We start from the raw sequence: 12610 nt of genomic DNA, 5'->3' as shown, positions 1-12610 counted from the left end.
GGCCTGTCAGTGCTCTGAGAGACACAAGTCAGACACCAGTCCCTCCATAGTTCTGTGAAATGTCTGAACACTAGACATACACTTGAGTCTTCTCCTTCCTTCTCCAGAGAGACTCTGGTAGCTATTTTCCCAATTGTGTTGTCCTGAGCTCTGGAGAGGAGCTTTGACTTTGAGTGCCTAGTGGTCTAAAGTGTCATATTTGTTCTCAGTACTCCCTAAACAACTAGAATATCCTGAGTCTCATCCATACATCAAGACAGACAATACAGAAACTAGTGCCTCAAGCATTCCTCTGAAAACCTGAAATGTGGATGAATGTTACACTTCTTTTCCTCCCCAGGAAGAACCTGGGAATTTGGGGTGGGAGGCTTGCCTGCTTGCTTTTCACTGAGCTGGGAGAGTGGCTGTGACCACTGAGTGTGGACTAGGCCATATTATCACCTTTGTTCTTAGCAGCTCCCAACCTTGGGCCGTTTCCTGCCAGTGTTGAGATTGAAGCCAGATAGAAATCAGTCCCATAGATAGCCCCAACTTTGAACACACAGTTTAGTCCATTTCTTCCCTTCCCATAGGCAAGTTGGAAGTTGACATTCTCCTCCTATTTAGTGGTGATGGGAGAAAGGATTATTGCTAGAGGGTTTCACAAATTTACCCAAAAACGCAAAGGTAATTGGTCCTTGTATTGTTAGGGTTTCCTATTCTGCCATTTTCCTGATGTCACCCTCCTGACTTTCTAACCTAGATGTGGCTTTGTGATTTTCTAAGGTCAGTGAAGCATGAATCTGTCATGTGTGGAAGCTTTAGGAGCCAGTTTATGCTTCCCTTCACTCTCTCTTTTCCTTTACTACTAAAGCTAAGAATGTTGCAGATTCTAGGATTTCTATCAACCCGAGTTCCAAAATGATCATGTTAAACAGAACCTGTAGGTAAATTTTAATGGAGTAGGAGCAGAAAATAGATGTTTGTGTTTAAGCCACTGGAATTTCACGAATGTTTGTTACTTCAGCATAATCTAACCTATCTCTGTTTATACAGCTTGTAATGATACAACTGTAAATGATATGGCCAAGTTTTTTTTTGTTGTTGTTCTATTCTTCTTTAGTTTGGGCATCAGGGTACTATTAGCATTGTAAGATGAAGTGGAGAAAAATATCTTTTTCTAAATTTTTTATAGTTTATATAGCATAGATATTCTGTTATCTTTAATGATTTCATAGAAATTTTCCCTAAAAGTCTTTAGCCTTATAACAGTTTTAGCAGTAGATTTTCGATATTTTCCCCTGAAGGTATTAGTCTATTCAAGTTTTTTTTTTTGCATTTCATTCAGTTCATTTTTATTTATTTAATATAGACTTTATTATCACTTATGATACATATATATTATTAAATATAGTCTTACAATTTTAAAATATCCTCTGTTTTTTACAGTTGTATTCTTTTAATGTTTCCTTTATTCATTAGAGGAAATAAAAGTAGTAGTTTGGAGCTCAGGCCCTGGAGGTAAACTTCTTGGGTATGAATTTAAGCTCAATTATTAATCATATGACTGGTCAAACATTACTTTCTCTGCCCTTCAGTTTTTTCAAGTACTGATGTGGGGAATAATATTATGTGCTTCAAGGAATCATTTTGATAATTAAGGGATACAGTATAATTTTTAAAGTGGTCCCAGACAGGCATTTTCACAAGTTTCTAATGGAATCCAATGCAACTCCTTCCATTTAAAAAAATTTAGCTTTTTATAACAACACTAATAAACAATAGCACTTGGTTATTGACAGGCTTTTAATGCTTCTTCAAATCCCAGAGCAGTCGTTCTCTTAAAATTGGAGTTGTTCTTCAGTTGCTCAGTCATGTTTGCGACTTCATGGACTGCAGCAGGCCAGGCTTCTGTGTCCTTCATTATCTCCCGGAGTTTTCTCAAACTCATGTCCATTGAGAAGGTGATGCCATCCAACCATCTCATCCTCTGCCCTCAATCTTTCCCAGCATCAGAGTCCTTTCCAGTTATTCAACTCTTTGCATCAGGTGGCCAAAGTTTTGGAGCTTTAGCATCAGTCCTTCCAATGAATGTTCAGGGTTGATTTCCTTTAGGATTGACTGGTCTGATCTCCTTGCAGTCCAAGAGACTCTGAAGAATCTTCTCCAGCACCATAGTTCGAAGGCATCAATTCTTCAGTGCTATGCCTTCTTTATGGTCCAGCCCTCACATCCATACTTGACTATTGAGAAAATGGAGTAGACGGAAATAGTGAATTCTAACTGGTAAAAAGAGGGACTGTGCCCTTGACACTCCCTTCTTTTAAACTTCTAATTAAATTACTTTGTATGACTACTTTTAAAATTATTAAGTATAACATCAATAATAATAATAAAAGAATCAGACGACCCCCATAAAATGAAAAGTTAGCTTTTTAAAACTTAAAGCAGATACAGAAAACCATACAAAATAATGTGAAACTTAATGAAGTGTTTAAGGGTGGTACTCTTGAACTGTTAGCCAAATCAAGAAATTCCAGTCATTCCAGAATACCCTTCATATCCTGTCTTGTCATAGTCCTCACATCTCCACATCAGTTACCACTCTTCTAATTTTTATATTAAATTACTTCTTTGCACATGTTGACACTTTTATGGCCCAACTGTGTCTTTGTACACACTATAATGTATAACTTGTCATTTAAATTTTATATATCTTCTAGATTTTTATAGGTTTGTCCTCTGTCTCTAGTCTTACAATTTTTGAGCTGCATAACTCTGGGCATTTTCCCTATAGGGTTATATAATTATGATGTAATTTTTCCATATGTTCCTCTGCCTTCTAGCAGTTGGATCCAGAGGATTGATCAGCTTTTTTTTTTTTTTTTTTTTTTTTTTTTTTTAGTGTAACTAGATTCTTTATTGTTCCTGGCTGAGCCAGTGAATGTACTATGATTATACTTTCTTGAAAACCATTTTTCTTTTTTTCTAGAGTAGCTAATTTCTTTTATATCTCCACAGTCTGGTAGTTTTAAAAGTTCTTTCACTAGATCTGCATGCATTCAGTAATCTGTCGATTCTACAATGTTTTTCTTGACACATTCCTCCAGTAGCTTTTTGTTCCCAACTCTAACCTGTACTGCTTTTTCTCTGGGTTCATTGAATAGCTCTGACCTGGGATTTTCCTTCACCATTACTCTTGGCTTTCCCTTTGCCTTTTTAAAAACCCTTGGATCCCTTGTCTTTTTTTTTTTTCCATTTGTTTTTATTAGTTGGAGGCTAATTACTTTACCATATTCTAGTGGTTTTTGCCATACATTGACATGAATCAGCCATGGAGTTACATGTATTCCCCATCCCAATCCCCCCTCCAACCTTGCTCCCCACCCCATCCCTCTGGGTCTTCACCGTGCACCAGCCCCGAGCACTTGTCATATGCATCCAACACTGGCTGGTTGGATCTGTTTCACCCTAGATAATATACATGTTTCAATGCTGTTCTCCCAAAACATCCCACCCTCGCCTTCTCCCACAGAGTCCAAAAGTCTATTCTGTACATCTGTGTCTCTTTTCCTGTTTTGCATATAGGGTTATCGTTACCATTTTTCTAAATTCCATATATATGCATTAGTATACTGTATTGGTCTTTATCTTTCTGGCTTACTTCACTCGTATAATGGGCTTCAGTTTCATCCATCTCATTAGAACTGATTCAAATGAATTCTTTTTAATGGCTGAGTAATATTCCATGGTGTATATATACCACAGCTTCCTTATCCATTCGTCTGCTGATGGGCATCTATATTGCTTCCATGTCCTGGATATTATAAACAGTGCTGCAATGAACATTGGGGTGCACATGTCTCTTTCAGATCTGATTTCCTCGATGTGTATGCCCAGAAGTGGTATTGCTGGGTCATATGGCAGTTCTATTTCCAGTCTCTTAAGAAATCTCCACACTGTTTTCCATAGCAGCTGTACTAGTTTGCATTCCCACCAACAGTGTAAGAGGGTTCCCTTTTCTCCACACCCTCTCCAGAATTTATTGCTGGTAGACTTTTGGATAGCAGCCATCCTGACTGGCGTGTAATGGTACCTCATTGTGGTTTTGATTTGCATTTCTCTGATAATGAGTGATGTTGAGCATCTTTTCATGTGTTTGTTAGCCATCTGTATGTCTTCTTTGGAGAAATGTCTGTTTAGTTCTTTGGCCCATTTTTTAATTGGGTCATTTATTTTTCTGGAATTGAGCTTCAGGAGTTGCTTGTATATTTTTGAGATTAATCCTTTGTTGCTTCATTTGTTATTATTTTCTCCCATTCTGCGGGCTGTCTTTTCACCTTGCTTATAGTTTCCTTTGTTGTGCAAAAGCTTTTAAGTTTCATTAGGTCCCATTTGTTTATTTTTGCTTTTATTTCCAGTATTCTGGGAGGTGGGTCATAGAGGATCCTGCTGTGATTTATGTCGGAGAGTGCTTTGTCTATGTTCTCCTCTAGGAGTTTTATAGTTTCTTGTCTTACATTTAGATCTTTAATCCATTTTGAGTTTATTTTTGTGTATGGTGTTAGAAAGTGTTCTAGTTTCATTCTTTTACAAGTTTTGACCCAGTTTCCCAGCACCACTTGTTAAAGAGGTTGTCTTTTTTCCAATGGATATCCTTGCCTCCTTTGTCGAAGATAAGGTGTCCATAGGTGTGTGGATTTATCTCTGGGCTTTCTATTCTGTTCCATTGATCTCTATTTCTGTCTTTGTGCCAGTACCATACTGTCTTGATGACTGTGACTTTGTAATATAGTCTGAAGTCAGGCAGGTTGATTCCTCCAGTTCCATTCTTCTTTCTCAAGATTACTTTGGCTGTTCGAAGTTTTTTGTATTTCCGTACAAATTGTGAAATTATTTGTTCTAGTTCTGTGAAAAATACCGTTGGTAGCTTGATAGGGATTGCGTTGAATCTATAGATTGCTTTGGGTAGTATAGCCATTTTGACAATATTGATTCTTCCAGTCCATGAACACAGTATATTTCTCCATCTGTTTGTGTCCTCTTTGATTTCTTTCATCAGTGTTTTATAGTTTTCTATGTATAGGTCTTTTGTTTCTTTAGGTAGATATACTCCTAAGTATTATGTTCTTTTTGTTGCAATGGTGAATGGTATTGTTTCCTTAATTTCTCTTTCTGTTTTCTCATTGTTAGTGTATAGGAATGCAAGGGATTTCTTTGTGTTAATTTTATATCCTGCAACTTTACTATATTCATTGATTAGCTCTAGTAATTTTCTGGTGGAGTCTTTAGGGTTTTCTATGTAGAGGATCATGTCATCTGCAAACAGCGAGAGTTTCACTTCTTTTCCTATATGAATTCCTTTTATGTCTTTTTCTGCTCTGATTGCTGTAGCCAAAACTTCCAAAACTATGTTGAATAGTAGTGGAGAGAGTGGGCACCCTTGTCTTATTCCTGATTTCAGGGGAAATGCTTTCAATTTTTCACCATTGAGGGTAATGCTTGCTGTGGGTTTGTCATATATAGCTTTTATTATGTTGAGGTATGTTCCTTCTATTCCTGCTTTCTGGAGAGTTTTTATCATAAATGGGTGTTGAATTTTGTCAAAGGCTTTTTCTGCATCTATTGAGATAATCATATAGTTTTTGTCTTTCAGTTTGTTAATATAGTTTATTACATTGATTGATTTGTGGATATTAAAGAATCCTTGCATTTCTGGGATAAAGCCCACTTGGTCATGATGTATGATTTTTTTAATATGTTGTTGGATTCTGTTTGCTAGAATTTTGTTGAGGATTTTTGCATCTATGTTCATCAGTGATATTGGCCTGTAGTTTTCTTTTTTTGTGGCATCTTTGTCTCGTTTGGGAATTAGGGTGACAGTGGCCTTATAGAATGAGTTTGGAAGTTTACCTTCATCTGCAATTTTCTGGAAGAGTTTGAGTAAGATAGGTGTTAGCTCTTCTCTAAATTTTTGGTAGAATTCAGCTGTGAAGCCATCTGGTCCTGGGCTTTTGTTTGCTGGAAGATTTCTGATCACAGTTTTTATTTCCGTACTTGTGATGGGTCTGTTAAGATCTTCTTTTTCTTCCTGGTTCAGTTTTGGAAAGTTATACTTTTCTAAGAATTTGTCCATTTTATTGGCATATTGTTGCTGATAGTAGTCCTTTATGATCCTTTGTATTTCTGTGTTGTCTGTTGTGATTTCTCCATTTTCATTTCTAATTTTGTTGATTTGATTCTTCTCCCTTTGTTTCTTGATGATTCTGGCTAATGGTTTGTCAATTTTATTTATCTTCTCAAAGAACCAGCTTTTAGCTTTGTTGATTTTGCTCTGGTCACTTTTTTTTTCTTTTGCATTTATTTCTGCCCTAATTTTTAAGATTTCTTTCCTTCTACTAACCCTGGGGTTCTTCATTTCTTCCTTTGCAAGTTACTTTAGGTGTAGAGTTAGGTTATTTATTTGACTTTTTTCTTGTCTCTTGAGGTAAGCCTGTATTGCTATGAACCTTCCCCTTAGCACTGCTTTTACAATGTCCCATAGGGTTTGGGTTGTTGTGTTTTCATTTTCATTTGTTTCTATGCATATTTTGATTTCTTTTTTTATTTCTTCTGTGATTTGTTGGTTATTCAGCAGCATGTTGTTCAGCCTTCATATGTTGGAATTTTTAATAGTTTTCTCCTGTAATTGACATCTAATTTTACTGCATTATGGTCAGGAAAGATTCTTGGAATTATTTCAATTTTTTGAATCTACCAAGGCTAGATTTATGGCCCAGGATGTGATCTAGCCTGGAGAAGGTTCCGTGTGCACTTGAGAAAAAGGTGAAATTCATTGTTTTGGGGTGAAATGTCCCACAGATATCAGTTAGGTCTAACTGGTCCATTGTATCATTTAAATTTGTGTTTCCTTGTTAATTTTCTGTTTAGTGTATCTATCCATAGGTGTGAGTGGGTTATTAAAGTATGCCACTATTATTGTGCTATTGTTAATTTCCCCTTTCATACTTGTTAGCATTTGCTTTACATTTCGCAGTGCTCCTATGTTGGATGCATATACATTTGTAATTGTTATATCTTCTTGGATGATCCCTTGATCATTGGGTAGTGTCCTTCTTTGTCTCTTTTCACAGCCTTTATTTTAAAGTCTGTTTTATCTGATATGAGTATTGCGACTCCTGCTTTCTTTTGGTCTCTATTTGCATGGAATGTCTTTTCCCAGCCCTTCACTTTCAGTCTGTATGTGTCCCTTGTTTTGAGGTGGGTCCCTTGTAGAGAACATATATAGGGGTATTGTTTTTGTATCCATTCAGCCAGTCTTTGTCTTTTGGTTGGAGCATTCAACCTGTTTACATTTAAGGTAATTATTGATAAGTATTATACCATTGCTATTTACTTTGTTGTTTTGGGTTTGAATTTATAAACCTTTTCTGTGTTTCCTGTCTAGAGAAGATCCTTTAGCATTTGTTGGAGAGCTGGTTTGGTGGTGCTGAATTCTCTCAGCTTCTGCTTGTCTGTAAAGCTTTTGATTTCTCCTTCATATTTGAATGAGATCCTTGCTGGGTACAGTAATCTGGGGTGTAGGTTTTTCTCTTTCTTCACCTTAAGTATGTCCTGCCATTCCCTTCTGGCCTGAAGAATTTCTATGGAAAGATCAGCTGTTATCCTCATGGGAATCCCCTTGTGTGTTATTTGTTGTTTTTCCCTTGCTGCTTTTAATATTTGTTCTTTGTGTTTGATCTTTGTTAATTTGATTAATATGTGTCTTGGGGTGTTTCGCCTTGCGTTTATCCTGTTTGGGACTCTCTGGGTTTATTGGACTTGGGTGACTATTTCCTTTCCCACTTTAGGGAAGTTTTCAACTATTATCTCCTCAAGTATTTTCTGATGGTCTTTCTTTTTGTCTTCTTCTCCTGGGACTCCTATGATTCTAATGTTGGGGCGTTTAACATTGTCCCAGAGGTCTCTGAGGTTGTCCTCATTTCTTTTGATTCTTTTTTCTTTTTTCCTCTCTGCTTCATTTATATCTACCATTCTATCTTCTACCTCACCTATCCTATCTTCTCTCTCCATGATTCTATTGTTGGTTCCCTCCAAAGTGTTTTTTTATCTCATTTATTGCATTATTCATTATATATTGACTCTTTCATTTCTTCTACGTCCTTGTTAAGCATTTCTTGCATCTTTCCAATCCTTGTCTCCAGGCTGTTTATCTGTAACTCCATTTTGTTTTCAAGATTTTGGATCATGTTCATTATCATTATTCGGAATTCTTTATCAGGTAGATTCCCTATCTCCTCCTCTTTTGTTTGGTTTGGTGGGCATTTAACCTGTTCTTTTACCTGCTGAGTATTTCTCTGCCTTTTCATCGTGTTTAGATGTTGTGTTTCGAGTGGCCTTTCTGTCTCCTGACAGTTTGTGGTTCCTCTTTATTGTGGACATTCCTTGCTGTGGGTGGGGTTGGAGGGGTGGCTTGTCATGGTTTCCTGGTTAGGGAAGCTTGTGTCGGTGTTCTGGTGAGTGGAGCTGGATTTCTTCTCTCTGGAGTGCAATGAAGTGTCCAGTAGTGAGTTTTGAGATGTCAATGGGTTTGATGTGACTTTGGGTGGCCTGTATATTGAAGCTCAGGGCTATGTTCCTGTGTTGATGGAGAATTTGCGTGGTATGTCTTGCTCTGGAACTTGTTGGGTCTTGGGTGGTGCTTGGTTTCAGTGTAGGTATGGAGGCTTTTGGATGAGCTCTTATTGATTAATGTTCCCTGGAGTCAGGAGTTCTCTGGTGTTCTCAGGTTTTGAACTTAAGCCTCCTGTCTCTGGATTTCAGTCTTCTACTTACAGTAGCCTCAAGACTTCTCCAACTATACAGCACCAATGATGAAACATCAGGTTAATGATGAAAAGTTTTTCCACAGTGAGGGACACCCAGAGAGTTTCACTGAGTTACATGGAGAAGAGAAGAAGGAAGAGGGAGATAGAGGTGGCCAGGAGGAGAAGAGGGGGAATCAAAAGGGGAGAGAGCAAGCTAGCCAGTAATCAATTACCTATGTACTCTCCATAGTCTGGACTCCTCAGAGATGTTCATGGAGTTACACAGAGAAGAGAAGAGGGAAGAAGGAAACAGAGGTGACCAGGAGGAGAAAAGGGGGAATCAAAAGCAAGGAGACAGATCCAGCCAGTAATCAGTTCCCTATGTATTCTCCACAGCCAGGACACACAAGAGATTCACAGAATTGGGTAGAGAAGAGAAGGGGGAGGGAGGAGATAGAGCCGGCCTGGTGGAGAAAAAGGAGAGCCAACAGGGGGAGAGAGCAATCAAGCCAGTAATCACACTCCCAAGTAAAAATGGCTACTGAAGATTGGGTTCTTAAAGGTACAAAATTGATAATAAATACCAAAAAGCAAAGATTAAAAATCTAGAGTAGAGGTTAGATTCTGAAAATACAGTGTTAAAAGACAAAATAAAGTCACAAACATTGTAAAATATATATGAAGTTTGCTTTAAAAATAGGGTTTTTTTTTTTGGCAAGGTATAGTAGTGAACTGAATAGTAGATTATAAAAATGAAAATTAAAGGAGTAATAGAGGACTTAAAAAATGATAATAGTAAAAATATTTCTAGGAATTTCTCTGAAGCTGTTGCAGAGCCGGCTTATACTTCTCAAGATTTATAAGCCCTTTCCAGTATAGTCGGTGCTAACTACAGGGTTTTAATCTGTTGTACCTGCCACTTCCAAAGTGGTTCCCTCTGTTTATTTTGGCTTCTTCTGTTTGCTGGTCTCTTCAGTGTCTACTTTCCGCCCTGACACAAGGGGGCGGTGGTGGTCACTCATTTAGGCTCACTTGTTCAGTTGTGCTGTGGAGAGGGAGGAACACTCCACACAAATATCAGTGGCGTGTGTGGGGAACGCTCGCAGTGTCTCAGCCACACTGGGTTTGCCCCCGATCATGGCGTGTGTGCTCTCACGGACTACACTTCTCAGGCTCCAGGTTGCTCTGCTGGGAACTGTCTTGAGGCGGCCCTGGGTTGCCTACACTTCCCAGGTCTAAGCTGCTCAGGTTCAGGTTCTCGGGTACTCCCCAAAGGCGCAGACTCAGTTGGGCCTGCGTTTTGTGCCCTTTCCAGGTCTGAGCAGCTCAGATGACCAGGTGCTTGGCGAGCGCAGTCACCCCCAGGTGGGGGGTGCATCTTATCGCCTTCCCCATCCCAGTGACTCGATTTTCTCGGTGTACAACAGGCGCGCCTTCTCAGGTGTGCCATGAGTCTCTTCTGGGGAGCTGATATCTGGCTGCAACCCTCCTCAAGGATGTCAACCGTCCAGGATCCCAAGAAGTCTTGGTTAGCAACGGAGCCTTTTTGCAGGTTGGTGGAGGATGCCTCTCTGGGGCCGCGATTGCCCCTTTCCGTCTCTGGCTGCCCGCTTCCTGCTTGTCTCCGGCAGGGGATGGGCTGGTCTGCAGCCTGCTAGCTCTCCTCTGGTATTTGCTTAGTCCTTTGTTCTGTGAGCTGGCCTGGCAGTGCCTCAGGTTAGGGCTTTCCCAGGATAGTTCTCTCTCTCTCTCTTTCTTTTTTTTCTCTCTCTCTGGCTATCCCACAGTTTGGGTTGCTATCTCACATTAGTTCCCTCAGATTGTCCTCAGGGCATTCTGGCCTGGTCCTTACCCTAAGCAATGCAGCCCACGCCTCCCTGTTCAGCCCCCACTTGCTGGTGGCAGCTGCAATCGCTGGGAGTTGTCGTTAGGCACATAATCTGTGGGTTTTAATTATTTATTTATTCATTTTTCCTCCTGGTTATGTGGCCCTCTGAGATTCCAAGATTCCTCACAGACCCGCTGGTGAGAGTGTTTCCTGGTGTTTGGAAACTTCTCTTTTAAGACTCCCTTCCTGGAACAGATCTCCATCCCTACCTCTTTTGTCTCTCTTTTTATCTCTTATATTTTGTCCTACCTCCTTTTGACGATAATGGGCTGCCTTTCTGGGTGCCTGATGTCCTCTGCCAACATTCAGAAGTTGTTTTGTGGAATTTGCTTAGCGTTCAAATATTCTTTCGATGAATTTGTGGGGGAGGAAGTGGTCTCCCCTTCCTATTCCTCTGCCATCCTAGGACAGCCCCCTTAAGTTGCTTTCAAGTTTGGAATATATAGAATATCAACCTACTTCTAAAAGAGATTGCGAGAGATCACGTTTTCCTGAATCCCTTCCCCTGTGTGCCTCAGTTTACCCCTTCTGTTGTAAGTAACTATGTATTGTTCTCTGATTTATTATTTCTGTAGTTCATTTGTAAATGTGTCTATTTTTCTTAATTTTCCCCTTAACTTCCCCTTCTTTCTTACCTCAAAGGTGATATCCTAAATGTATACTTTTTCACTTTTATTTTTTTACTTAACATTCTTTCTTGGAAATTCTTTCATGTCTGGATAACTTTTTCATTCATTTTACAGCTGTATGTACAGCTGTCTGTGTCACATTATAAACATTATTTATATTTATTTATAACATATCATGGTTTATGGTACATATCTTAGATTATTCAAGCAATGATCTATGAATATTCAGGTAGTTTGAATATTATGCAATTACACATGATGCTATGATGAGTAATCTTTTATCTATGTGTTTTCATTGTTTTACCTATGATTGATAGTAACCTAAAGTATAAATAACCCAAGAAAACTAGAGACTGATAGAAATATATTCAAAACACTCACTAAAACTTTTCTCACAATTTTTATGTCATATCTAGCATTATGATAATTTATTTTTTATCAAAATGAAAGAGAATTCTGCTGTACACTTGTATAAATTTGAAGTTTAGATATTTCACAGTAGATCTGTTTTTTTTCTGTTCAGTGGACTAAATGCATTTCTTTTTTTTTTTTTAATGCATTTCTTTATGTAGGTTATGATAAAGAATCATATGAAAAGATTATGCTTAACCATCAGGATTCTGTGTCAAAAACCGAAATGCAAGTAAAGAAGCAAAGAACTCTCAAAAAGGAAAGACTCTCTAGTAAGCATCATAATCATAAATAACTTCATATCATTTTAAATTAAACTTATCAGATCTTTTTTGTTTCCTGAAGATATATCTCAGCATATGTTTTGTATGAATAAAATTTTACATTTTGACTTAAAGTTTGAATACCTTAAGGCAACTTGAAAACAGAAATGAAGTTCTTAATACAGTTTAGTTGGAATTTCTGACCTTAAGACTATTTCATGCTCAGTATCCTTTAAGGACAATAATAGATCAGTATTATCTCACTAAGGGTATGTACCTTTCACCCAACCTGGGACATTTCTGCTCCGAAAGACCAGTGGCTGCCTCTGACCTCTGTCAGTGTCATTTTGCTATAGGCTACAATGTCAGTAAGCTACAAAGAGATCAGTAACTCAGAAAAAAAGTGGGGACTCAGAGGAGTCCAGGGAAGGAGATTGAATGGCCTATTGGAAGTCTTCCATGGCATCTTTTTGGCTGGGTCTCCACTCAAAGGGGATAGCCTTTATGGTAACTCCTTAGAAATGTGCCATCACATCCCTCTGGGCAGCACGCAAATGTGTTAATAGTCAAAGAATCCCATCAAAAGTCCCATCAATACAATTAAAATAAATAATTTGAGGAAGGGAGGGCCCG

The sequence above is a fragment of the Cervus elaphus genome, chromosome 23 (genome assembly GCF_910594005.1).
Source record: "Cervus elaphus chromosome 23, mCerEla1.1, whole genome shotgun sequence".
NCBI lineage: Eukaryota > Metazoa > Chordata > Mammalia > Artiodactyla > Cervidae > Cervus > Cervus elaphus.
Note: the sequence above shows the minus strand (reverse complement) of the source record.